Source organism: Humulus lupulus, chromosome 3 (genome assembly GCF_963169125.1).
Source record: "Humulus lupulus chromosome 3, drHumLupu1.1, whole genome shotgun sequence".
NCBI classification, from domain to species: domain Eukaryota; kingdom Viridiplantae; phylum Streptophyta; class Magnoliopsida; order Rosales; family Cannabaceae; genus Humulus; species Humulus lupulus.
The window spans coordinates 200,370,706-200,398,635 of record NC_084795.1 but is presented as its reverse complement, the minus strand read 5'-3'; the positions used below and the strand labels follow the sequence as shown (position 1 = coordinate 200,398,635).

Here is a 27,930-nt window from a genome sequence, read left to right as displayed (position 1 = left end):
CATAATATGAAAGTATCAATCAAGAAGGGAAATTTTTTTTATAGAAAGACTTTTTAAACACCTGATGCAATGCAACATAACACAATCATTTTATATATGTTAAAGACATGAATAGTAAAAAGTTGAAATTTATTGTTGGCCATCTTAGTATGCATTTAATAGATCACTTCCTCTCTATATGTTTCTTAAATTACAAATTTATCAGGATTAGAAATGTCTTTCTAAATTCTTTTACTGATATTTCTTAGCACTGGTGGTGTAGCTTTGCAACAAATTTAAAATTTGAACATTATATCACTAATATATATATAACTGAAAAATAAAATGAGCCAAGTAATAAAAACACAGTATAATTTTGTAATCCTCTCAACCAAACAAAATAAGAACATGCAAAAGTATAACTATTGTTCTTTTTTAAAAGCAAAACAAGTTACCTCAAGCCAACGGGGAAAGCCAAAGGAGCCTCTAGGACAATGATCTGATGCAAGCCCATCCTCATTAACGATAGTTTGTCCTTCACAAAGGATTTCAAATAATGCATCTCTTTCCCCACATTTATTGGTAATACGCAAGATCGATGTGTCCTTGTTTTGAAGAATTATGTTGTTTGTGCTGATGATCGTTTTGGGAATCTTGCACAGTTTTTCAAGTATAGCTTTGACTTTCTTATTTGTTCCAAGAATCTCTCCAAGCTCCTGTCTCCTAACTGATTCATCAACTCGTGCAATATCAACAGCAAAGATGCAGCGGATAGGCTTATGCTCACTGCCTGTCACATCCATGCAACCCTCATACCTATCAAACAGAAGATGGCAGGTATTTAAGTATAAAACCATGGTGTCAGTGTATCCTAGACAGGAGTAGAAAAGATATCAGTATAAGTTGTCACAGGTGTTAGTCCAGTACACATGAAATTTTAATAAAATTATTGAGCATTTTTTCTCAACTTTGTTCCCTCCCTTCATATGTGTGATTTGAAGTTTTGAACATCAAATTTTGAGCAGATTAATATGAATAAAGAGCTAGAGACTTAGCCAGAAACAAAATGATGAGCTTCTTTTGATAAGTACATGCATCCAAATATGGCCTTGACAATCACAACCCTATTAAATACAGAATAAAGAAATGCATCCCTGTAAACCCGTAAAAATTTATCTAGTATCTCACTGGAAGAATTTAAGGGGGGCTCTAAAGGCCACCTGGATGGCCTTAGACCAGATAAAAAATTATGAGATACATTCCATTTGTTTTTATACTTTATTGCAATTGGGAAAAAAAAATATGTTACATATTAGAATCACTTACTGCAATATTGAGGAAACTACAGGACACTTCAAACTGCATTCTGATGCAGTGGTTGAACGGCTATCACGGTATATGATTCTATCACACCAAGCTGGAATTCGCTTCTTCTCACCTGAATCATACCCTACAAAAAGATAATTTACAAGCAAGTCAATTATTTCCGGAAGCTTTTTACCAGCATCAATGAAAAGCTCTATAGCAGGAACGAAAGCCCACCTACAAGATTTTTTTTACCTGCTAAACACCTGATTAGAAGAGATACAAACTACCCCAACCACCCCTCTCTCGAACAGTTCAATTGGCATAAACTGAACAATACTACTTGCACAGAAAAAGTTACCTGCTAAACCAACTTGGTGTCTTTCAAACTTGTATGTGGGAGGAAACCTAATATCTGCCCCATGCATTCCTTGAAAGACATTTCCAGCTTCCATTTCTGCTCTAAGTTGATCCTTTTCTCTAAGCCAATCGAAACATCTTTGTGACACAAAATCTCTAGCTTCATCATAAGATATACCATCTAATCGATAATTAAGATCACCAAGATATATGACCATGTCTGCCTCAGATAATTCAGGCATCCCTTCAGCAGAGTAGGCAACACTAGTCTGTGAAGACAACAATGCTTCATAAAATGAACTGAAACTATTTAACTTTGAAAAAAAAAATAACTCAGACCAATTTAGCATGCTACAGTGATGACATGTACATACAGTTGTATTTCAAAGCACCTGAGCAGCACATGAAGCACTAGCTACAACAGAAAGGACCAATGGCAATCCAGATCAATAAACAAGACAAAATAAATACATTGAGAAGACAAGCGAACTAAACAAGAATAGGTACAGCATTGTACCGGAAGCGGCATTGAAGAGATTAGTTGGTCGACTGAAGGACATTGTCCAGTATACATGATCAAAGTCTGCATTGCGACAATTAACCGCTTCTAGATGTGCAGGGAAGTGACAGTTAACAAAGCACATTATTCGATCATACACTCTCATCCTCAAACCAACAGCTCCCTAAAAAAAAGTCATCAATTTCTATTTAGACAAAAGGCAGTTCACATATTTACTTATGTTGAGTATATGCATCAGTAGGCATGAACATATATAGATCTATAAGCCAAACGGAAACCATTAAGAAACCTTTTGGAAACCATCAAGTCTTTGAATGAATAAAAGTAAACAATGTATGCATCACAATCATGTCATTCAAATTAACATAAAGAGCCTACCTTATTACCAATGGCACGCCCAAAGCCACACAAAACTACTGCTGCATCAACATCTCCAACATAAGCTCTAATATCAGTTCTCACCCTAAAGGATGACATTCAACAATCATTAATGAAAAATCTTAACTGACAAAGAGACCATAAAAAGATTAAGTAGGCCGAATGCAAAAGCATGGAAGAGAAGAACAAAAAAATCTTAAATATAAGGTTTCTATCCTTATTCTTGAGAAAAACTAGTTCAAGACAAACAAACTAAAAATTACCCAGTTGATTTTAAGAAAGTAAGAAATAATTGAGTTCACTTGAGATATAGTTAGTAATAGGTTAAAGACTTGAAGTTATTAAGGAGTTAATCAGACATGGCACTTAAAAGATGGTGAAGCAAAATTAAGTCTCTACATCTGAGACATTGAAAAAATAATAACAATAACAATTCACAAAAGAGTTTTTGATAGAAAATACCAACCATGCAGCAATAAGCAAGCCTACTAACTGCCTAGAACCAACTCGTTCAAATGTTTATCCTTCATCCAATGTTTTGTCAATCATATCCAACCACCACTGCCCAACAGAACTCCCCTCAAGACCTACCTACAGTCAGGAAACAAGAAAAGTCATTATAAAGAGAAACAAATATTTTATGCGCTAAAAAAACAAAAGAAATAAATAATCATAAATCATGTTATAATTCCATGTATTAATTCCTTTAATTAATTCTAAGAAAAAAGGCTCGTGATTAGTTGAACATTCACCTCTCATTTTCATTGCATAATTAAATTTTATTCTTTTCCCAGCATTCATCATCAAATTATTCTTAGATTTACATATTATATTGCATGGGTAAGGATGCTTAATGGAAGCATTAAAGTATCAAAGTTAGCAGATAAACAAATAGCATTTACAATTTTACATACCCACATATATAAAAGTACAACTTATGATTAAATTTAGTGTCTAAGATATTGGCTTCAATCATGTTCGTTCAAAAATCATCAGGAACATATTGTGCCCATAATATAAGTTATGATTGGTCAAGAACTTCAAAAACAATTATTTGAAAATGTCATCTTATATTCATATTGTAAGAGTTAAAAAAAAAAAAAATTCCACCAAAACTATTTTTAGACGTGTAGAGAGCAAATAATGGGAAGCGGGAATGTAGGCGTACCATAATGCAAAGGATAAATAACCAGCAGTCCACACTTTGGCTCTGGAATCATCAGATAAGAGGTACTTGACATTGGAATTAAAGACATTGACGAAACCATTTGCAGCGAGTTGGCCCCTTGGGTCAATGAAGGACCTCTCTACAAGTAGTGCAGCCATTGGCCTTTCTTCAACAGTTAAAGACAAAGATCTTTCAATAGCTTCCCAAGGCCATATCTTAATAACACCAGCCTCTGAACCTGACCACAGGTCACCTGGAACAGCAAAAGTCAAGACAAAATTTTCTTTAAGCCAAAGAAATGAAATTTGGGCAATAAAAAATGTAAATGATAAAGTTAAATCATAACACTGCGGATCCAGTTGAGGTACCATATGCTGTGATAACGAGAGAGAGAACGAGGCCTCTATGAGCCTGGCACGACAAGCTTTCCTTGAAATTGGTTCGAGTTCCAGAAGCAGCAGCATTCTTGAAATTGGTTCAATCTACTGATGAATTCTTAAGTCAAATTTTCATATATCTGAAGCTAATGTCAATTTTTTTTTTCAATCAACATGAAAGGAAAAGTTCTCAATTAAATATATGGGATCAATACATATTATATTGGGTTACCTGTGTCTTGGTTTAGTTGCTCCGTGCTCGTGTGTGCTCCAACAGCTCAATGGGAAAGAGTGAAGAGAGACTAAACATGGTGTTGTTCAGTCGGACTTTAGAGTATCGGGGCTTGAGGAAGAGAGAGTCGATAGACTCTGTTAGAGAGAGAGCTTTGGCTAGGCGTGGTCATGGCGTGATGGAGAGAGTCGATAGACTCGGTGAGAGAGAGAGCGATGGAGAATGGAGAGGGAACTGATAAAATGAAGGCGAGAGAGAGAGGATGAGGTGTGATTAGGGTGAGCTAAATCCGAATGAGAGAGAGAGAGGAAACCCCCAAATGATATTTTTCATTTTCATTTGGCCGTAAGTATTTTCACTTGCCTCCTCTTTGGGTAAAATTTCAGCTTGTTTGTTTTTATTAGTATATATTTATAACACTTCTAAATATATGTAATATTTTAACGTAATATAAAAGCAAAATTGTTGTAGTGAGAGCTGCGACTCTAGTGTCTGGGGCCGCAGCTCAAAAGGGGAAAAGTGGCCAAAGTGGGGTTTTAGTCATGGGAACTTAAACCTAAGGGCTCGGGATCGATCTTACTACCTGGTTTGGTAGGATTCGACAACCCGGAGGCTAGGACTTGGTCCAGAAGTCTTTATTTACCCATTTTTATGGGATTTTATATTATGGTTGTGACTAGGTTATCGCTAGGGACTTGGAAATAGGATCGTGCTTGACGGTCGTTTATTGGTAACCTGTGGTTGGACCAAAGGTAAGAAAACTACACGCAGTATGTGATGCATGCGATACATGTTATTATCTGATTATGATCATATGTTTGAGTTGATTTGAGTTTTCTTGCTGAGCCTCGACTCACGGGTGCTATGTGGTGCAGGTAAAGGTAAAAGAAAGTTGGACCATCCCTGAGTTGGAGAGCTTAGGTGACAATGTGTACATATATGGCTGCTCGACCACCACGATCGAGGGTTTAAAGAGGAGCTAGGGTTAAACCCTATTTTGCTGTTTAGGTCAGCAAGTTGTAAATCTTTTATTTTATTTAACCATTAAAATGTATTTTGGGATCCCAATGTATACAGTAAATGTTTTAGTGAAACATTGTATCTTTGACCAAAATTTTTAACCCTAAACTATTAATCATACTTAGTTACACGATTATGGCGAAATGACTTGGTTAGTGAGTTTAGCACTGTTTAAAGTACACAGTGTAATGGTCCCTAGGTAGTAGGGCGTTACAACTTGGTATTAGAGCGAGCCAAGGTTAAGGGTTCTTGTAGACAAGTTGGGCATGTACACTCATCACTAAAGACAAGCTTTACTCAGGGTATTGTAACTATTTATGTGGTTATGTGCTTAACTGCTTAAATATTGTTGACCCAGATTTTGGTCAACTGACACGGAGTCAGAATATGCTTGATGTGAATGAATGTATTGAGAATAATCAAGTGACGAAAAGTAGTAAGAACACGATATTTTTATAGTGGTTCGGCCCCAGGATCTGGTAATAACCTACGTCCACTTAGACTGTTATCGATATAAGAATCAAAGGAGTGATCAACGAACAAGGGTTCAATGAGTTTCACTAACCTCTGAAGAACAATACAATATTCCAAGGAGAATTACTCTAATCTCAAATAATTCAAAAGCCAAAAGTCCCTTCCTTGAGCTATTTTTTCCTATTTATAGGCTCAAGGGGGATTACATGATTTAGTTGCCAATATTCTCTCCTAAATAATCGGATATTCAGGAGATTGTGCGAGTTAAATTTGGGATCTACAAAGATCTTTACAGTAATGTGACATTGTATGCGGAACTATCGACCAGACTGGTCGCAGGTAAGACTGGGTTGCTTACTGCTTCTAGTGCGTCCTCTGGTCGATACCCTAGCAGAGCTCTTCTAGGTGTCAGCCACGTGTCCAGGGATCACTTGCCACGTCATCAATGCTAATTTTTTGGATAACATTTGCCCCTCAAGTTTATTTATCACGAGCAATAAATAAACTTTTGAGCGAACGATTCTTCGGTAACCCCACCATACGTGTCAGAACCCTTCGTGTGTTCTTGGAAAAAGTAACCTACTTCTGTCTAATCATGACTTTTTGGTTCCCCAGTAATAATTCGACGGCCATTCCGCTTCCCCATACTTCGAAAAAGGGAAACTGATGATTACACCTTTTTAATGCCACAGACAAACTTATATAATACCTTCGAAATCTTCCTTTTCTTTTTACGCACGCCATTGCCTTCTCAAGAAACCCTAAAAACCAGAGCTTTAATCGTCTCCGGAGACTGTTTCTTCTGTATTTTCAAGACTCAGTCCGAGAGTTCCTTGATCTCCGAAGACCCTTTTTCCATCTCCACGATCATTTTCTTGGTAAGTTTTTGAATTCTTATGCTTCAAATTTTCACGATGCATGCTTCTATATGTTAACTGTTTGAGTTCATCTGCTTCTGGTTTGAGACGCTTGTGAGTAGAATGTTTTGTAGGCAAAAAAGGGTTACGAGTTAGTTTAATAGTCAGGATCATACTTTTAGGATGTAAAATCGAAGTAAAAATTCGATCTTTAGGCTAGCTGGAAAATAGGTTTTTCACGCCCTAAGAGGAGTTGAAAAAGCTTTCTTGAAATTTTTTTTACTTTCACCCTTTGATTCGTCTTTCAAACTGTTCGTGCGGAAAATTTAGCTTTTTGTTAGAATGCTGTTGTATAAAAGCTTGGATTTTATACTCGACCAGCGTTATTCTAAAAAGCCTTTAAAAATTCTTTATCCTCACCTCCCCATTCTTCTGTTTGCAGACATTGATGCCAGATTTATGGGGAGGTGAACGGCCCATCGACGACGATCTTCTCGCCCAGCTGCTCGAAGGCGAAGAACAACCGGCCGACCGAGTCCATGAGATTCCCTTCTCACGATCCTCTTCCAGACCTCGTCCTTCTCCTCCTCAAATGGCCCGTTCCAAATCCGTAGGCAAGAAAAGACCTGAGTCTGACGATAGTCTAAACCTTCCTGCTCAGCCTGATTCGTAGGCTAGGGCTCCCTCGACCAGCGGTCGGAACAATCCTATTCCTGACCCTAATATCCTAATTAGAGCCCGCCCTCGCCATCAGAATCTGCTTGATGTCGAGTGGTATATTTCCCCGACCAGCGTAGTGACCCTTCGGATGGTTGCTAACTATTTCAGGAAGTATCCCCTCACAGGGGTTTCCATCAAAATTCCTGCCGCAGACCAAAGGGATAACCTCCCCGGAGGTATATACAGCACCTGGTCTCGGTATCACATAAAGGCGAGGGATTTCCTCCCTCTACATCCTTTTTACCAGGGGGTGGCTAATTATTTCGATGTCGCCCCTTTCCAAATTACTCCAAACGGATATAGAATGCTAGCCGCACTCTATATCCTGTATAAACTTAAAAAATGGCCAGAACTTACTCCCCACGAGGTCAATTATCTTTTCGACCTTAAATCCAACCCGCAACAATATGGGACGGGTTTCTTCCACCTCTGTCACCAGGAGACAAACCGGACGTTCCTAAGTGACACTACGCACATTTCTAACGTGGGGCAGTATAGTAAGGAGTACTTCCTTACTCCAGACATAACCAGCAACAACCTGGCCTTCACCCGAGGAGGTAAGTACCGTCTTTGACTGGTCGATACTTTTAATCAAGGAGTTTCCTTTCATTTTTCTCAAACTGCCCTTTGTCTTTCAGGCCTATGGTTACGTCCGACCCCAACACTAGACATGGTGTTAAGGTCCAATAGACTGGCCAGGATGACAGACGCAGAGAAAAGCGTCAAGTCCCTGGTTACTGATGAAAACCTGAGGCTGTCTGGCCTCCTGGCTCCTCGCCATGAAACAAGAGGGTCCGTGGTAGCCGATGCCACTGCCGAGGGGGTTCCCGAGCAGCAACCTCCTGCGTCCCCTCCTCGAAGGAGGCCGACGGGGGTTACAATCAGGGAGCCCACGGGCAATCCTTCCACAGAAAGGCCTTCTGCTCCCCAAGGCAAGGGGAAACAAAAGGCCAAATAGCCAGTTGTGGACCTGGGGGAATCTTCTGATGAAAATGGTAAAGTTATTTTGCTTTTAAATAGCTTGCCAATTCCCTGTCATTTGTTTGACGGGGAGGGAAACTTTACATATACTCCAAATCTAGGGCCAGACTTCTTCATGCCAGATAGTGAGTGTGTGACTAATAGAGTCAATAGTATGGCGACCAGTAGTTGTAGCTCGGGTATTAACTTTGTGACCTTCTTTTTCGTTTTGAATAAGAGTCTTCATCTGCTTTTATCTTACCCTCTGTACGTTTTTACTTGTATGCAGATATGGCCACTCCCAACGTCTTTGACCTGTACAATGCTGAGGAGGAAGAGGAAGTTCCTCAGCTCCGGCCAAAGTCGTCAAGGAGACAGGCCGGCGAAACAAGCCAGAGACCGGCCAAGAAGAGTCGAACAGAAGACGCTCCTAGGAACATGCCAGCTGGGCAAACTTCTACTCATCCTCCGGCTCCTGCTGAGAAGCAGACTCCTCCCCCCCCGCCGAACCCTCCGGCTGCGCCCACTAGGGAACAAGACAAGCGGGAAGAAGCTCTTGGGGCTAAACTCTCGAGCCATGCCTTACGAGCAGCTAAAGACCGCCTCGCGCACATCGCGAAGAATGACCGCATCAAAAATGCACTAGTCGAGGCAGAGAGTATGGTAGTCGACCAAATCCTGAACAGGACTCTGAACGAAATAGCCAGCGTAAGTGCCTCTTTATCTCTTAGGCCTTAGTCTTTTATTCTTTGTAATAGGTTCTAACTTTATCTTCTATTCTCAGGCTTTGCTGTCTGCAACTGCTGCTCGTACCCGCACCCAAGCCACCATTGAACAGGCTCGGGCAAAGGCCATCGAGAGGCACCAGGTGAAGGCAGCCGAGGAACTTTCGGCTGCAGAGGCCAGGCACGCAAAGGAGTTGGAGGCACTGGCTCAGCAGAGGGATGCCGCGGTGACAAAGCTATCAGAGGCTGAAGCTACGAAGGCAGCTATAATAAAGCAGAGGGAGGAGTATCAAGATGCCAGCCGCACCCAGTATCACGAAGTCAAGAGATTGGAAGAGGAGCATAAGTCCAAAGACGAGGCCATTGCTACTCTTGAGGGCAAAGTAAAGCAGCTGGAGCTTGACAACTCCAAGAATCTGGAAAGATATAAGAGGACGACGCTCCGATGTTTTTACAATTTCTGGAAACACAATCAGGGTGCCGACTTCAGCTATCTTTCAGAAGATGTCAGGACTGCTGAGCTGGCTCGCTGCACTGCTCAACTGGCTGAAGAGGAGGCAAGAGCCAGGGTCCCTGCTTCCCCAAGTATTACTGGCGTAGAGGAAGAAAGAGTTGTTGAGGATGCTGCCAACCAGAATGCTGATAAAGACCCTCCTGCTTCCAATGCCTCTTGAGCTTTTAATATTTTTTCTTTCTTTTGATTATACGACCCACAGGTCGTGATGTAAAGACAATTCCTTTTTTGAATTTGCTGCATGGGCAGTGTTGACGGTGAAATCTTGTCAATGATATAAGGTTAGAAAACTAAGACTATATTGCCAAAGGTATCTGAGAAGAAGATGGAGAAAACTTGAAAGAGTAAATGTGTAGAACTGCAATGGAATCGAAATTGTATATTACTTAACAACCTTAGCATACAATCAATTTTCCAACCCACTTTCTAGAGGGGTGATGACCTATTTATACTGGAGCTCTAATGGCTCCCCATACATTGTGGTCCCAGGGGACAAGATTGTACAGAGGTACATTGTCAGGGTAGTGGCACAGGTCGTGGTGGAGCAGAAGGTTATGGTGTCGGCCTGGTACATAGTCAGAGGTATGCATGTAGTGCTTCCACTCTCTGTACAAATCTGTACCTCCACTACTTGTAGGACACAGATGTCAGAGTCATGCCTTTGCCCTTTTTCAGGGTTGTACATCCCGTGCTCGTACATTTATCTCATCCCTAGTGGTCCCCTTTACCTAAATATCTTCTCTAGGTTTCTTTATATTTTAGTAAGTGTCGATCCATACTTCTTTTATCCCGTCCTTACCTCCAAGTAGGAGGCCTGGAAATAGGCATGTACGAGGCTTGGGGATGGGTCTCACAAGGCAAGATCCTTGGTGCCTAAGCGAGTATCCAGGCATGACTTGGGCATTCACGAGGAATGGGGATGGGTCTCACAAGGCAAGACCCTTGGTGCCTAAGTGAGTACCCATGTATGACCCGGGCATTCACGAGGCTCGGACATGGGTCTCACAAGGCGTGATGGGGTTGCATGAGGGCCACAAGACGATGGTGGTACGAGGCTCCTTAGTGTGGTCATACCTCGCGAGACGCACATGAGCGTGGTGAGGTGTGTCTTGCTGTGCGAGGCATTGGCGCGCATCTGGGTCGCGAGGCACGCGGGTGAGGGCAGCCTCGCATAGTGAGACCCTTGTGGCCTTGGCAGGCGCATGCAGGGGAAGGGTAGCCTCGCATGCGGGGGAAGGGTAGCCTCGCATAGTGAGACTCTTGTGGCCTTGGCAGGCTCATGCGGGGGAAGGGTAGCCTCGCATGCGGGGGAAGGGCAGCCTCGCATAGTGAGACCCTTGAGGCCTTGGCAGGCGCATGCGGGGGAAGGGTAGCCTAGCACGGGGGAAGGGCAGCCTCGCATAGTGAGACCCTTGTGGCCTTGGCAGGCGCATGCGGGGGAAGGGTTGCCTCGCATGCGGGGGAAGGGCAACCTCGCATAGTGGGACTCTTGTGGCCTTGGAAGGCGCATGCGGGGGAAGGGTAGCCTCGCATAGTGAGACCCTTGTGTGTGGTCGGGGGGTGCATGGCGCGAGGCCCTTGATGCACCTGGCCCCTTGTGACCCGTAGCTTGGCCTCCTAGCCTAACAAGGCCATACTTCACAGCCCACAAGGTGATGCTTCCCTTGGGATAATCTCCCGGTTTCACAAGACTTACAGGTCTGAGCCTGATAATGTGACTAAGTGCGTATTTTAACCATTGACTGGGGATTTTTTTCTTGGTGGATTTTTGGCATCCACAGGCAGCAAACCTTTTCTTTTATTTGAACATTTACATCCAAGCAGTGATGCTTGCGGTGTAAGAGATTTCATCATGATGCTATAACATTTTTATTTATTATAACATTTGTTCGTATGACCGAACTTAGCATAGTACTTTGGCTTGATTTAACAAAATATAAATTTTGAAAAATACTCCAAGTACCTTAGCATGCTTTCACTCATTTTGTTCATGTGTTTACATACTTCATGGTATGTTTTTCTATCGATGTGCCTTATATGCCCCCAAAGTGATCGAGGAGATTTAGGTCCTTGGTCACTTGCCTTGACCACGACCTGTTCGAACATTTCTGCTCGGGAGAAAAAGTAATACTTATAATACAGCAAAACAACACACGTAATGAACAAATACTTGTAAATATAAATTCACAAAGGTTGGCAAGAATGACTGGCTGCGCACAGTCCCTTATAATCTCGTATTAATAATGGACTAAACATGTCTTTACGAGTGATTCTAAAATAGAATCTTACATATACGAGCGATTCGCCATTCATCGTGGCTAACCCTCTTTGCTAAACTTGTAAAAAGTAAAATTTAATACAAGCCAGTCCTTTAAAAAGGACTGTTCACTGATAGTACTTGCGCAGGTGTTCTCCATTCCAATAACGTGGAACGAGATCTCTGTTCAAGCGTGCAAGTTTGTAAGTGCCCGGATGAAGGACTTCTTCAATCTGGTAAGGTCCTTCCCTATTAGGTCCGAGCACTCCAGCAGTAGGGTCGCGGGTATTTAAGAAAACTCGTCGTAGCACCGAGTCTCTGACGTTGAATTTTCATTCTTTAACTTTGGAGTTAAAGTACCGGGCGACTTTTTGTTGGTATGCAGCAACTCAGAGTTGGGCCTTCTCCCGTATCTTGTCAATCGAGTCTAGGGATCCCATCATCAGTTGGATGTTCTGGTGTTGGTCGTATGTTAATCGTCGATGTGAGGGGGGATCTAATTCGGCAGGCAACATCGCCTCATATCCGTAGGCTAAGGAAAATGGGGTATGTCCTGTCGCTGTTCGGTGAGACGTTCTATACGACCAGAGGACTTCAGGCAGTTGCTCTGGCCACGCTCCCTTAGCTTCTTCAAGTCTTTTCTTCAGGGTATCTTTAAGAGTTTTATTCACGGCTTCGACTTGCCCATTCGCTTGGGGGTGTGCAACTGAAGAAAAGCTTTTGATAACTCCATGTCTTTCGCACAAATTGGTGAATAAGTCATTGTCAAATTGGGTTTCGTTGTCTGAAACTATCTTTCTAGGCAAGCCATATCGACAGACAATGTTCTTGATGACAAAGTCAAGAACTTTCTTGTTCATGATGGTAGCGAGCGGTTCAGCTTCGGCCTATTTGGTGAAGTAATCGACTGCTACGACTGCGTACTTTACTCCGCCCTTCCCTGTAGGTAGGGATCCAATCAAATCTATCCCCCATATTGCAAAAGGCCACGGACTTTGCATCTGTTTTAATTCGTTCGGAGCTGCTCGTGGAATTTTGGAGAACCTTTGACATTTATCGCATCTTCGTACAAACTCCACCGAATCCTCGTTCATAGTTGGCCAGAAGTAGCCTTGCCTTAGAATCTTCTTTGCCAAACTCTGCCCCCCAGCGTGATCTCCACAGAAGCCTTCATGCACCTCTTTCATGAGTTCCTTAGCTTTTTCCGGTGTAACATATCTGAGTAGTGGCAAGGAATATCCTCTTCGGTACATAACACCATCGACTAGTATGTACCTAGCAGCTCGCCTTTGTAGAGTTCTGGCTTTGTTTCTATCCATTGGTAGCGTACCGTTTGTCAAATACTCCAAATAAGGTGCCATCCATGTATCCTCCATTCGAATCTCCATACTGGATTCGACCGCTTGTATGCTTGGCTTACTCAGTCTTTCCACCGGCACAATGTTCAAAGTGTCAGCATCCTTCGCGCTTGCGAGTTTGGCTAAGGCATCTGCGTTTGAATTCTGATCCTGCGGAATTTGCTGAAGGGTGTACTCCATAAATTGGGCTAGCAAGTCTTTTGTTTTATTCAAGTAGGCCACCATTTTTAATCCTCGTGCTTGATATTATCCTAGAACTTGATTCACCACCAGCTGTGAATCACTGTAAATATCAAGCGTTTTTATGCTCATATCTTTCGCCATCCTCAATCCAGCGAGGAGTGCTTCGTCTTCGGCTTCATTATTTGACGCAGTGAAGTCGAACCTAATAGCGCAGTGAAATTGATGCCCTTCTGGCGTTATCAATATCACTCCCGCTTCTACGTGGGATTCGTTAGACGATCCGTCCGTGAATAATTTCCACGAAGGGGCTTTCTCTTGAGGCTTAGGCGCACTAGGCTGTTTGCACTGCTCGCTGTCTGGGAGTTCGGTGAACTTTGCAATAAGGTCGGCCAAAACTTGTCCCTAGACTGCTGCTCGCGGTGAATAAGTTATATCGAACTGCCCCAGTTTGACTGCCCATTTTAATAATCGTCCAGCCGCTTCTGGTTTTTGGAGGACTTGTCGAAGGGGCTGGTCGGTTAGAACTGTAATAGGATGGGCTTGAAAGTAGGGGCGCAACTTTCTAGAGGCCAGGATTAGGCAATATGCTAACCTCTTGATTGGTGGATATCTCAATTCTACCCCGATCAGTCTCTTGCTGACATAATAGACTGCCTTTTGTACGCCTTTTTCCTCTCCCACTAGTACCGCGCTAGCAGCAACTTCAGTAATCGCCAGGTAAATAAACAAAGTTTCTCCTTCGATCGGCTTTGATAAGATGGGAGGTTGTGCCATATGGGCTTTCAAGGCTTGGAATGCTTGCTTGCAATCTCCTGTCCATTCAAACTTCTTATTTCCCCTAAGTAGATTGAAAAAAGGGACGCACTTGTCTGTTGATTTTGAAATAAATCTACTTAGGGCTGCGATCCTCCCGGTTAAGCTTTGTACATCTTTGATCCTTTCTGGCGACTTCATGTCGATCAGGGCTTTTATCTTGTCGGGGTTGGCCTCGATTCCTCTTGAATTTACAATAAACCCCAAAAACTTCCCTGATCCAACTCCGAAGGAACATTTGAGGGGATTTAACTTCATATGGTATTTGTTCAATACATCAAAGCACTCTTGTAAATCCCTCACATGTCCTTCTGCCTTCTTAGACTTTACCAGCATGTCGTCCACGTATACCTCCATGTTTACTTCGATCAGCTCCTTAAACATGTGGTTGACTAGCCGTTGGTAAGTCACACCTGCATTTTTCAGTCTTAAGGGCATTACTTTTTAACAGTATAAACCCGTATCGGTCCGAAAGTTGGTGTGATCCTCGTCGGGGGGATGCATGCTAATCTGGTTGTAGCCCGAATACGCATCCATGAACGAGAGGATCTCATGCCCTACAGTTGCATCGACCAGCTGGTCGATTCTTGGGAGTGGGAAGCAGTCCTTTGGGCAGGCTTTATTGAGGTTTGTAAAATCCATGCAGGTTCACCATTTTCCGTTTGGCTTGGGAACCAGCACTGGATTGGAGACCCATGATGGATAAAACGCCACCCTGATGAACCCATTCTCCTTTAACCTTTCAACTTCCTCTTTTAAGGCTCTCGATCTATCCTTATCGAGCAGCCTTCTCTTTTGTTGCACGGGTGAAAAAGTCTTGTCTATATTCAGGACATGGCTGATGACTGCAGGATCTATCCCAGCCATGTCTTTTTGCGACTAGGCGAAAACCTCCTGGTTCTTTCGCAAAAATTCCACCAGTGCGTGCTTTGTGGCAGGCTCTAAGTTTTTCCCAACCTTTACGACTCTGGTCGGGTCTTCTTTGTCAAGTTGGACCTCCTCCAGGTCCTCGACGGGTCCAACGTTTTCTTCAAAAACCCCAAAGCGAGGATCTAAGTCTCTATCCTCACTTTGGGAAACACCCTATTTGGTGACTTCATCACCGGATTGGGCTTGTGTATCAACTGCCATCTACAACCTATCTGAGGTAGTGCTCTTCGACGTCCCACTCTTCGCCTTTGTGATTGAGGCATTGTAGCACTCCCTGGCTTCCCTCTGGTTTCCCAACACGCGTCCTACCCCCGCGTCTGTTGGGAACTTCATGGCCAAGTGCCACATAGAGATGACGGCCCATAGATCAACCAGTGTAGGTCTCCCAATGGCGGCATTGTACGCCGAAGGACAATCGACCACTACAAAAGTGGCGAGTAATGTCCTTGTTGCAGGCGCTGTACCCGTCGTCACTGGCAGTTTGATCAATCCGGCGGGGGTGAGTCCTTCTCCAGAGAAGCCGTATATCGTTTGGTTGCAGGGCTCCAAGTCCTTAATGGACAATTTCATGCGTTTCAGTGTTGATTTATACAGGATATTCACTGAACTTCCTGTATCGACCAGTATTGTCTTCACCATCATGGTGGCCATTTGGATGTCCTTGACCAGCGGATCGGAATGTGGGAACCGGATGTGTTGGGCATCGCCATCAGAGAAGGTTATTTCACCTTCGTCTGACCGAGCCTTTTTTGGTGCACGGTCCTCCACAGTTATCATCTCAATGTTCTGGTCGTGGCGCAGAGTCTGAGCATATCGTTCCCTGGCCTTTTCGCTATTTCCCGCGAGGTGTGGGCCTCCACAGATGGTTAAGAGTGTGCCAGTCACGGGGGCAGGCTGTAAGGGTGGCGAGCGTTGACGCGCGGTCGCCTGCTCGTTGCTACCCGGAGCTTCTCGTTGGGAATTTCTCGAGGCCCGCACGTATCTTCTCAAGTGTCCTTGTCTAATAAGGAACTCGATTTCGTCTTTCAACTGGTTGCATTCGTTGGTGTCATGTCCGTAGTCGTTATGATAACGACAGAACTTGGTAGTGTCTCTTTTCGTAATATCCTTTCGAATGGGGCCAGGTATTTTATAAGGCACACTAGTACTTGTGGCCTGATAAACCTCTCCCCGAGACTCAACGAGGGCAGTGTAGTTAGTGAACCGAGGTTCATAACGATTACCCTTGGCTCGTTTATTGTCGGAGGTGGAAGGCTCATTGCGTGGCTGTTTCCCCACATTCTTACCATTGCCGTTGCCGTTCCCGTTGCCTTTTCCGTTGCCATTAGGCTTGGACCCATTGGCGGCTTTGGCGGGTTCGGAAGCCTTCTTATCCTTGCCTGAGGGCTTTCCATCATCGGCAATGGCTTTTTCGAGCTTGATGTAGCGATCAGCCCGGTCCAAAAATTCCTGGGTAGTTCTTACTCCTTCCTTTCGGAGACTTTTCCAGAGGGGAGAACGACGTTTAACCCCTGCGGTTATGGCCATCATTTTGCCTTCGTCCCCCACCATTTTCGCTCCAGCCGCCGCTCGCATAAAGCGCTGGATGTAGTCCTTTACTGATTCTCCATCCTGCTGGCAAATTTCAACCAGCTGGTTTGCTTCGGTCGGATGCACACAACCTGCATAGAACTGTCTGTAAAACTCCCTTACGAACATTTCCCAGGAAACTATGCTTGCGAGAGGGAACTTAAAAAACCATTCCTGCGCGGCTTCAGAAAGTGTTGCAGGGAAGATCCTCCACCGAGCGTCTTCGGACACTTTCTGAATGTCCATTTGTATTTCAAACTTATTGACATGAGACACTGGGTGTCCATACCCGTCAAAGTTTGGAAGTGTAGGCATTTTGAACTTGCTTGGAGTTTCGGCATTAGCTATCCTTTGTACAAAAGGAGTGCCTTTCCTCCTGTCGTGGTCGATAAAAGATGTCCTTCCCCTGACCAGCTGCTGCACTGCTTGGTTGAGGGCATCTATTTGGGCCTGTACAGCAGTAGGAATTGCTGTGGCATCTGTTGCTGGGGGGACATTCTCGCCATGCCGCTCCCGGCGATCGTTGAGTATGTCTCTCAAATCCCCGTCTCTTCTCCGCTGCTCGCTACCCCCAAGCCGGTTGAAGACATTATTTTGCCTGGGCTGCCCCCCAGCATCCCATCTATCGGGTTGGTCATCTTGAGGTACCTGGCTCCTGCCTTTACCTCTTTCTTCATTCCTTCGGCCAGTGTTTCCCTTGCCTGAGTCGGCCTCATTATACCCATGGCCATCTCTGAACCTTGATTGGCTATGGTGGGATTGACTGTTCCCTCGATTTCCGTCCCTGGCTGAAATGTTCCGAACGTTAGAGGGCGGCCTGTGCTGGTCGTGGTGTCCCCGTGCATTATCATGTCGTGGGGGACCCCGGACGGCAGAGCCTAACTCTGAGTCCCTCCTGTTACCAGGGGGATACTGACCTCTGTTCGGTAGGTTTGGCTCATCGCCCCTACGGCGTCTAGGACTACGAGGCTGATGATCGGCCTTATTAAGCCTCTGTTGTGGGGGGTTGCCGCGACTAGCTTGGGATGGTGGTTGTGCCTCAGGGTCCAGCAAGACATCGTCATGGGGCACTTGAGGCTGCTCGGGCCTTTGTGGACTCAAAGGCTGGATCGGTGGGCTGGGATTAGGACCCCTTTGGGGTGGCCCATTGACAGGTTGGTCAGGCTGCGAAACAGGTGCGACATGATTCCTTGCCAGTTGCAAGGCCGCCTCGAGGGCTACCATGGCTTCGCTCTGGCGGCGGTCCATATCCACCTGCCTTTCGCTTAATTCCGCGCGCTGCCGTTCAATCTCCTGCTGCTGCCGTGCCATAACCTCGGCAGCTGTCTCTTGACTGGCTCTCAGATTAGCCAGCTCTTCTTGCAGCGCTCCCAGAGTACTCTTCAGTGTCGTATCATCCATTTCTTCCTCCTCAAAATATAAATGTGGCTCATCCTTAGCCACGCTTGCAGGAGGAGGAGGAGGTGGCAGGTTTGACGGTGCAGCGGCAACCGCCTGTCCAGTTTTCCTTGCAGTTTTCGCCATTGAATTTCTCAACAATGATAAATCCAGCTCTCAATGAAAGCACCAGAATGTTGACCCAGATTTTGGTCAATTGACACGGAGTCAGAATATGCTTGATGTGAATGAATGTATTGAGAAGAATCAAGTGACGAAAAGTAGTAAGAACACGATATTTTTATAGTGGTTCGGCCCCAGGATCTGGTAATAACCTACGTCCACTTAGACTGTTATTGATATAAGAATCAAAGGAGTGATCAAAGAACAAGGGTTCAATAAGTTTCACTAACCTCTGAAGAACAATACAATATTCCAAGGAGAATTACTCTAATCTTAAATAATTCAAAAGCCAAAAGTCCCTTCCTTGAGCTATTTTTTCCTATTTATAGGCTCAAGGGGGATTACATGATTTAGTTGCCAATATTCTCTCCTAAATAATCAGATATTCAGGAGATTGTGCGAGTTAAATTCGGGATCTACAAAGATCTTTACAGTAATGTGACATTGCATGCGGAACTATCGACCAGACTGGTCGCAGGTAAGACTGGGCTGCTTACTGCTTCTAGTGCGTCCTCTGGTCGATACCCTAGCAGAGCTCTTCCAGGTGTCAGCCACGTGTCCAGGGATCACTTGCCACGTCATCAATGCTAATTTTTTGGATAACAAATATAATGTAAATGCTTTACCTGCACGCCTTATTTGGGAGCATAAGAATCTGTTAGGGCTTAGCCCTTGAATGTTGATTTGATTATATGGATGTGATATTTGTATGCTGGAGTTGGGAGCATGGTGTGTATGCTGTAAGAGCAGGGGTTATGAATTGATGTACGAATGCTATGGGCATGTTTTTAGCACTGCAATGGTTTGTAAATGTTGTGTGGTATGATTGTTCCCGTGGAGAAGGCTTTTGAATATGCTCATCATGTTTAATGGGTCAAGTTATTGACTGCAGATTCAATAAGAGATTATGTATCCAAGGTAGTTTATGAGACTTGGTGGTGGTTATACTGAGGCTGGGAATTACAGCCAGGGCTTAAACTCTTCACCTTCCCCTCAGAATTTGCAGTAGGTGTTTACAGATATGCAATTAAGATTATAGAGGCAAGAGGAAGCGATCAGGTGTTTAAAACAACAGCAGGTTCTATTAGGGAACACCTCTTCCTTTGCTATGCTAGGTGTGGCATCAGTATTGGCTCAGCCTATGGTTGAGAACAGATGGGAATTTTTTTGTGGAAGATTCCAGGAATTTTACCCTCCAGTCTTTGAGGGAGGTCTAGATCCATTCAAAGTTGAGCAATGGATGGGTATGATCAGTTCCATCCTTGATAGTATGGGGGTGGTAGGTTACGATAGGGTGATCTATGCTACATATGTATTGTAGGATGATGCCCAGATGTGGTGTGAAGTGGTATCCCAAACACGAGATACAGCTGCGATGAACTGGAAATAATTTAGTCAGCTGTTTAATAAAAGATATTACTATGATGCAGTCAAGACTCCTAAGACGAATGAGTTTTTGAACCTGGTTCAGGGAAATACAATAGTAACTGAATATGTTAACATATTTGATAGGTTGGCCAAGTTTTCTTTTGATATGGTACCCACGGATTTGGCTCGGAAGGAAAGATTTATCCAGGGATTAAATCCTAGAGTAGCTCGGGGCGTTAGATTCGCCCCAGTACATGAAATCTCTACCTACGCTCAGGTGGTAGGGAATGTTCTTGTTGTTGAGAGCACAGGAAATGAGATTGAGAAGGAGAGGGTCAGAGAGCGCGGAGCTCAGATAGTGATACCTCCATTTATTGGATCATGCAAGGATAAGGATTGGAAAGTCTACCCAGAATGCACTCGGTGTAAGAGGCGTCATCTGGGAGAATGCCGAGCAGAGGCATGTTTCTTATGTGGGATGGTTGGGCAATTTAAGAGAGATTTCCCAAGGCGAAGGAAGGATGAGCGAAAGGGGGTGGACAACTCGACTCTAGCTGGAGTGTTCGCTCTGATGCAGTCAGGGTCGGAGACTGAGATTGAGACCGAGGCTAGTACCTCAGTGGTGGTAGGTCAGCTTTTTAATTCCAATTTTTGGATTATGTTAATTGGTTTAGTGCCATGTCATTCTTTGATTTGTTGCATTTAGAGAGAGGCATAGATCTGATATGCAGATTACATGGTTATTTTGTGATGAGAATGTGATACTCTATTGGTAATTTTAAGAGACGAATAGATTATTGTTGGAAGGAACTCATCAGTTGATTTGATAGGGTCGGTTATGACTGTCTTCGATATGATCCGGGATATGGATTAGTTAACTAAGTATGGGGCAATGATAGATAGCAAGGACAGGATTGTAACTCTTGGGTTTGAGGGTGAGAAACCCTTGTATTTGTTGGCATTGTGCATGGATCTTATAGGCTTATGACATCTGTATTTAGAGCTAGAGATCTATTGCAGGAGGATGCATAAAACTCTTAGCTAGTGTGGTGGACACCACTTAGGTCATGCCAGTGGGACCAGGACAGACTAGATTAGTTTGTGAGTTTCTTGATGTATTTACAAGGGATTTTCCAGGGTTACCTTTACACCAAGAGATAAAATGGTGATTAGGTTGGTGCTGGGGACAGAACCAGATCTAGGGCACTGTATTGTATAGCTTCAGCAGAGCTGTAAGAACTAAAGGTTTAGTTATTGAGTAAGATGGTATTCTCCAAGGTGGATCTTCGATCTGGTTATTACCAGCTAAACATCAGGAGAAATGATATGCAAAAGACTTTTTTTTTTTTATATCAGATATGGGCACTGGGAGATTGACGAGTTATGTTTTGTGGATTAGATTAGCGTCGAGTAATTTTGATGGATTAGATGAACATAGTATTCAAAGATTATCTGAATTGGTTTGTGATCATCTTGATCGACGGTATTGTGGTACACTCTTAGTTGGAGATTGGCCAAGGTCAAGGAACGCCTCAGAGGGCAGGAGTTTCCTTGGACGGGCAAGATATTACATGAGCTTTGTGGAAAAGTTCTGAGTCTTCCTACAGATCAGAACCAGTTTATAGATTATTATGATATCTCATTGATAGAAAGAGGTGATTGCCTATGCATCATGATATTTGAAGGATATGACCAGAACTAGAGTAGAGTTACTAGTGGGCCAGGTGGCCAGCTTTATACTTGAGCTTATTATTTCAGAGAGGATCAAAGGAAAGACAGTTAAGGGACCACATATGGAAAAGATTGGGGGGAATGTCTTAGCTGGATTAGCTAAGGACTATGCAGTGTTAGGTATGAGTTTATTGTGGTATAGGGATCAGACTTGGGATCCGATGGACACTGGGATTAAACGGGAGATTCTAGATGAATCTCAAACTATCTCTTATTCTCTTCATCCAAGCATAATGAAGATGTACCAGGATCTGAAAGCTTTATATTGGTGGCTTGGGATGGAGAGGGATTGTAACGTCCTACTACCTTAGAGTCGTTACTAAGTGAGTTTAAAATGTGCTTTCAACTCACTAATCGAGGTTTTTAGGTAAAAAGTGTAATTAAATCATAAACAGAGTAATAAACTTCAAAAATAATTTCAATTACCGAAAAACATAATGTGTTTGACACCTAGGATCCCAAAATACTGTATAGAAATATTTACAATATATAAGTACAAACCAAGCGACTAGACGACAAAATCTAGGTTTTAATACAATCATCTCCCAAAAACCACTGGCTATGGCAGCCAGGCAGGCCAAACAAGTACGCACCGCTTCACGCTCTCCGTACTCATGGTTGGTCGACTTTCCCCTTGCCCTTACCTGCACCATAGAGCACACGTGAGCCGAAGCCCAGCAAGAAAACCCTTACAAGCATAAAGCATATGCATAACAAACACTCAGTACATAAACAGGCCATCAATAGGCTAAACACATACGACCATGCCATCCCAAGCGCTTTACCAGGCCCTGGGTTCGTAGTCCACACCGTGAGGATAACCCAGGTATCCTTTAGGGTCTCGCTCTGGCAACTCGCACTCCACGTGCTCAATGTTGCTTCCGGCCCCTTGCCGCACTCGGCCCTGCACTCCACGTGCCTAACGCCATTCCCGGCCGCTTGCCGTTCCTGGCCTTGCCGACCTCGACTTGCGCCATTCTCGGTTCTTGCCCTGCAACACATTTGCATTCATAGCATAATAAAGCATACACTGAACATGAACAAATTCAATCAAAGGGCTACGCCCTGCAACACAATCATATAGGGCTCTCCATGCATACAAGCTCTATGGGAACAATGGTTTTCTTACCTGCGTCCCAAGCTTTCCAAGCACCGATGCCCCGAGCACAGTTCCCTAGTCCGAGCCTCGCCGAAGCCCAAGTCACAACACATTAACAATGTCCACCTATCAAACTCTAATCCAATAAATAATTTCAAACCATAATTATAATCTCCGGGGGGTTGAATTCTATCAATCCGGGTGATAAAATCCATCCCGAGCCTTAACTATTGAATTCTCGAGCCTAAAACCCCTCTAGAACCCAAAACTGCTCTAAGAACTGCGGTCCTAGGGACTCATGCCACGGCCCCCAGCTCAACCCGAGGCCCTGCCTCAAAATAGCCCACACGCGCTGCAGCCCTAGTTGAAGGGGTTGCGGCTCATCAAGAACAGAGCCGTGGCCCTACCCCTCGAACCTAGAAAAACTCATCATTTTTACCACAGAAACCCATCCAATTAACCCCAAAATCAACCCAAGTACACAAGCTAATCATCACATAAATTATACTATGGATTCAGCAGCAAAACCCAACATAAACTCAAGACAAAACCCTTATAAAATCAAAGTTGAATCCTAATCCCTCCAACATGCAAAACTCTAATATTCAACCTTAAAACCAGCTACAAATTAACACAATTCAATATATTAGGAGCTTACCTTAATGAGTTATGTTTCTGTGTAGATTCTCTAAGTTCCAAGCTTTAATTCCTCAAGACCATCAGCCCAATTCCTTAGCTTCAAATCCTTAGTTTTGGCTGGTTTTCTCCAAGATGTTACTAGGCCTTCAAGAGTGTAGGAAAACAGAGCAAATGAGAGGAAATGGGTCAGTTTAGAGAAATTCTAGGGGTTTCCTTTATTTTTGTTTTATTTAACTTAAGCTTTAAGGTCACCTCAAGCCTCGGGGTACCAAAAACGTCCCCGAGGGAAAAATGATAAATTTCCCCATTATTCCCTCCTAGACATTCTAACCTCAAATATATATCCAAATATTTATTTCCATAACCCGATAACCCCATAATACATCTAATACCCAAAATACCCCTCGACTCGCCCTGAGTCGGATTCTCAACCCCGTTGTGACTTTCTGGCTAACTGCTCCGTAGGACTGTCTCAGATCGTGCTACACAGATATATATCACAAACATATCACATTTATCACATTTATACCCTTAATGGGCTAAAATCACAGACATACCCCTAATATCCAAACGGGGCCCACATGCATATTTAATTAAACTAAACATGCATCTTTATCACATATTCACATAAATTAACTTATTATATCCATAATTCACCTATTGCCCTCCAGGCACGCTAATCAAGGCCCTAAGCCTTATTAGCAAATTTGGGTCGTTACAACTATTTCCTCCTTACAGAAATTTTGTCCTCGAAATTACTTAAACAATTTCGGATACCACTCCCTCATCTCTGATTCAAGTTCCCACATCGCCTCCTCAACCTTGCTATTCCTCCACAACACTTTCACCAAGGCGATGGTCTTGCTCCGCAAGACTTTATCCTTTCGGTCAAGAACCTGAACTGGCTTCTCCTCATAGGACAAATCCTGATCTAGCTCCAAATTCTCATATCTCAGAACGTGCGTCAAATCTGACATGTACTTCGGAGCATGGACACATGAAAAACATCATGAACCCCTGATAAAGCTGGAGGCATCGCTAATCTGTAAGCTACCTCTCCAACCCGTTCCAGAATCTCGAAGGGGCCAACAAAACCAGGGCTCATCTTGCCCCGAACACCAAACCGTTTCACTCCCCTCAAAGGTGAAACCCTAAGAAACGCATGATCACCAACTTGAAACTCCACGCTTCTGCGTTTCAGGTATGAATAACTCTTCTAATGACTCTGGGAGGCGAGCATTCTCGCTCTAATCTTTTCAATCGCCTCATTGGTCCTCTAAACCATCTCTGGACCCAAATAACTCCTCTCACCTATTTCATCCCAATGGATGGGTGATCTGCACTTCCTTCCATAAAGCATCTCATATGGAGCCACTTCGATGGTCGCCTAGTAACTGTTGTTGTACGAAAGCTCAATCAAAGGGAGATACTTACTCCAAGATCCCCCAAAATCTAGCACACAGGCTCGCAACATGTCCTCCAATATCTGAATCATCCTCTCAGACTGTCCATCTGTCTGAGGATGATATGCGGTAATAAACCGTAACTGCGTGCCCATAGCCTTCTGTAGACTCTCCCAAAACTTGGAAGTGAAGGTGGGGTCCCTGTCGGATACTATCTACCTCGGAGCTCCATGAAGACAAACAATTTTCTTCACATATAACTCAGCATACTGCTCCACAGTATAAGTCGTCTTGACAGGCAAAAAGTGGGCGGACTTAGTATACCTATCCACAATTAGCCACATCGAGTCGTGCTGTCCCACGGTCCTCGGCAAACCTACCACGAAGTCCATGGTAATATCTTCCCACTTTCATTCTGGGATCCCCAGAGGCTGCAGCAACCCCGCTGGCCTCTGATGCTCAGCCTTGACCTACTGACAAGTTAAGCACTTGGCCACATAATCCACCACATCCCTCTTCATGCCCGACCACCAATACAAAACTCTCAAATCCTGGTACATCTTTGTCGTACCTGGGTGCAAGGAATAGGGAGTGGTATGCGATTCATCTAAGATCTCCCGCCGGATATTAGAATCCATTAGAACGCAGATCCGACCCTTGTACTTCAGTAACCCCATCTCCGACTAAGACATTCTTTCTATGACCTCTCAACTGGGAATCTTTCCCCTGTGCCTCCTTGATCCTCTCAAGAAGTGTAGACTGAAGAGTGATGTTGGTCAGCCGACCTACCACCAACTCTATACCTGCTCTAGTCATCTCCTCGGCTAGCTTATCAGATATCTGCCTCGAACTAAACAACTGTCCTGGACCTTTTCGAATCAATGCATCAGCCACTACATTAGGCTTCCCAGGATGGTATAGGATATCACAATCATAATCCTTAACCAACTCCAGCCACCGCCTCTGGCGCATATTCAGGTCCTTCTGAGTAAAGAAATACTTCAAGCTCTTATTGTCGATGTATATCTCGCACTTCTCACCATAAAGATAATGTCTCCAAATCTTAAGTGCGAACACCACCGATGCCAACTCCAAATCATGCGTGGGATATCTCTGCTCATACTCCTTTAACTGTCTCGATGCATAGGCTATCACCTTACCAGTTTGCATCAACACACACCCCAAACCCTGTCTAGATGCACCACAATAAACCACAAACTTTTCATTATCTATCGGCAAACTTAACACTAGCGCGGTGATCAGTCGCTGCTTCAACTCCTTGAAACTGTTCTCACATCTGTCCATCTAGACATACCTTGTCTTCTTCTTTGTCAGTTCTGTCAACAGCGTAGCTATTCTGGAGAACCCCTCAACGAACCACCGATAATATCCCGGCAACCCCAGAAAACTTCTCACTTCAGGAACATTGCTCGGTCTAGGCCAATCTCTAACAGCCTCAATCTTACTTGGATCAACCAGAATCCCCTCTTTACTAACGATATGGCCCAGAAATGTAACTTGTGGTAACCAGATCTCACACTTATTAAACTTAGCATATAACTTATGCTCCCTTAACCGCTGTAAAACCAACCGCAGATGTTGCTCGTGCTCTGTCTCTGACTGAGAGTACACCAAGATGTCGTCGATGAACACAATCACAAACTTATCCAAATAATCCTTGAAAACCCTATTCATCATATCCATAAAATCTACTGGGGCATTGGTTAATCCAAAGGACATAACCAAAAATTCATAATGTCCATACCTCGTTCGGAAATCGGTCTTTGGTATGTCCTCCTCTTTAATCCTTAATTGATGGTAACCTGATCGGAGGTCTATCTTAGAAAACACTGTTCTTCCCTGTAATTGATCAAATAAATCGTCGATCCTAGGCAGTGGATACTTGTTCTTAATGGTTAACTTATTCAGCTCCCTGTAATCAATACACATCCTAAGAGATCCATCTTTCTTCTTGACAAACAACACTGGAGCACCCCATGGCGAGAAACTCGGTCTGATGAACCCCAAATCCATTAACTCCTGCGACTGAATCTTCAACTCCTTCAATTTCGCCGGAGCCATTCTATAAGGTGTCCTAGATACTGGCTCCGCCCCTGGCGCCAACTCTATAAAAAAATCAATCTCTCGCTGCGGCAGCAACCCTGACAAATCTGCCAGAAAAAAATCCGGGAACTCACACACCAATCTAGTCTCACCCGGTCCAACCGACACCACCTTAGAGGTATCCACGACGCTCGCTAGGAATCCTATGCAACCTTCCTGCATCAAGTCTCTAGCCTTTAATGCTGAAATCATAGGTAACCGCGGTCCACTACCTCTCCCCACAAATACAAAGGGTACCTCCCCTTCTGGTTCAAAAGTCACCATCCTGCACTTGCAGTCAATTGTCGCCCCATACTTTGATAGCCAATCCATCCGTAGGATCATGTCTAAGTCATCCATCGCAAGCTCAATCAGCAAACAACTGCCTACCATCAACCTCTACTGGTAAAGCTCTAATCCATCGCCTAGAGACTACCAGTTCCCAGGTTGGCAATAAAGTCTGAAAACCCCTAGCATACAAAACACTATGTCTACTCAGCTGATCTATCACTCTAGTAGACACAAATGAGTGAGTAGCTCCCGAATCAAACATTACAGTATAAGAAGATCCAGTACTAGAAATCTGACCTGTCACAACCGAGGGGCTAGCCTCTGCCTCAGTCTGAGTCAAAGTAAATACCCTGGCAGGAGCAAGACTGCCACTCTGCTTCAGCTCCTCTTTCTTGACTTGAGGGCAATCCCTCTTCAGATGACTGACACTCCCACAGACAAAGCAGGCCCTAATCCTGCACTCACCCTGGTGTCGACGCCTGCACTGTGGACACACTGGAAAACTCCTCCAGTTGTCACTTCCACCCTGACGGCCAATAGAAGCACCCCGTGCCCTCCTATCTGAACTGGGAGGAACAAAGGAATCTGGGGCCTTTCTCTACTGCTCACTAGAGCCACCGCCTCGACTGGATCCAATAAAAGGAGGCACTGTCCTCCTGGCATCCCTCCTAACATCACTTTCCTTCCAGATCTGGTCTTCGACCCCCTCAGCTGTAAGGGCCTTGTCTACAACCTGAGCATAAGTAGTAGTTTCCGGATCCAAGGTAATCTTTACATCATGGGCAATCATAACATTCAATCCCCGTATGAACCTGTCCCTTCTTGCCACATCATTCGACACTAAATCTGGCTTAAAATTCGCCAATCTATCAAATCTCAAAGCTTACTCAGTCACGGTCAACCGATTCTGAGTTAGGTTGAGAAACTTGTTAACCTTTGCAGCTTGAACTACCACACTATAATACTTCTCATTGAATAAGTTTCCGAACTCTTCCCATGTCATAATTGTTACATTCCTTCTCTGAACTACCACGTCC

The 27,930-nt window shown here is 44.0% G+C and overlaps 1 pseudogene; it reads right to left on the bottom strand.

The window, feature by feature from the left end:
* Positions 1–401: 401 nt before the first annotated feature.
* Positions 402–27,896, bottom strand: LOC133825312 (type II inositol polyphosphate 5-phosphatase 15-like; annotated as a pseudogene).
* Between the last annotated feature and the right edge of the window lie 34 nt (positions 27,897–27,930).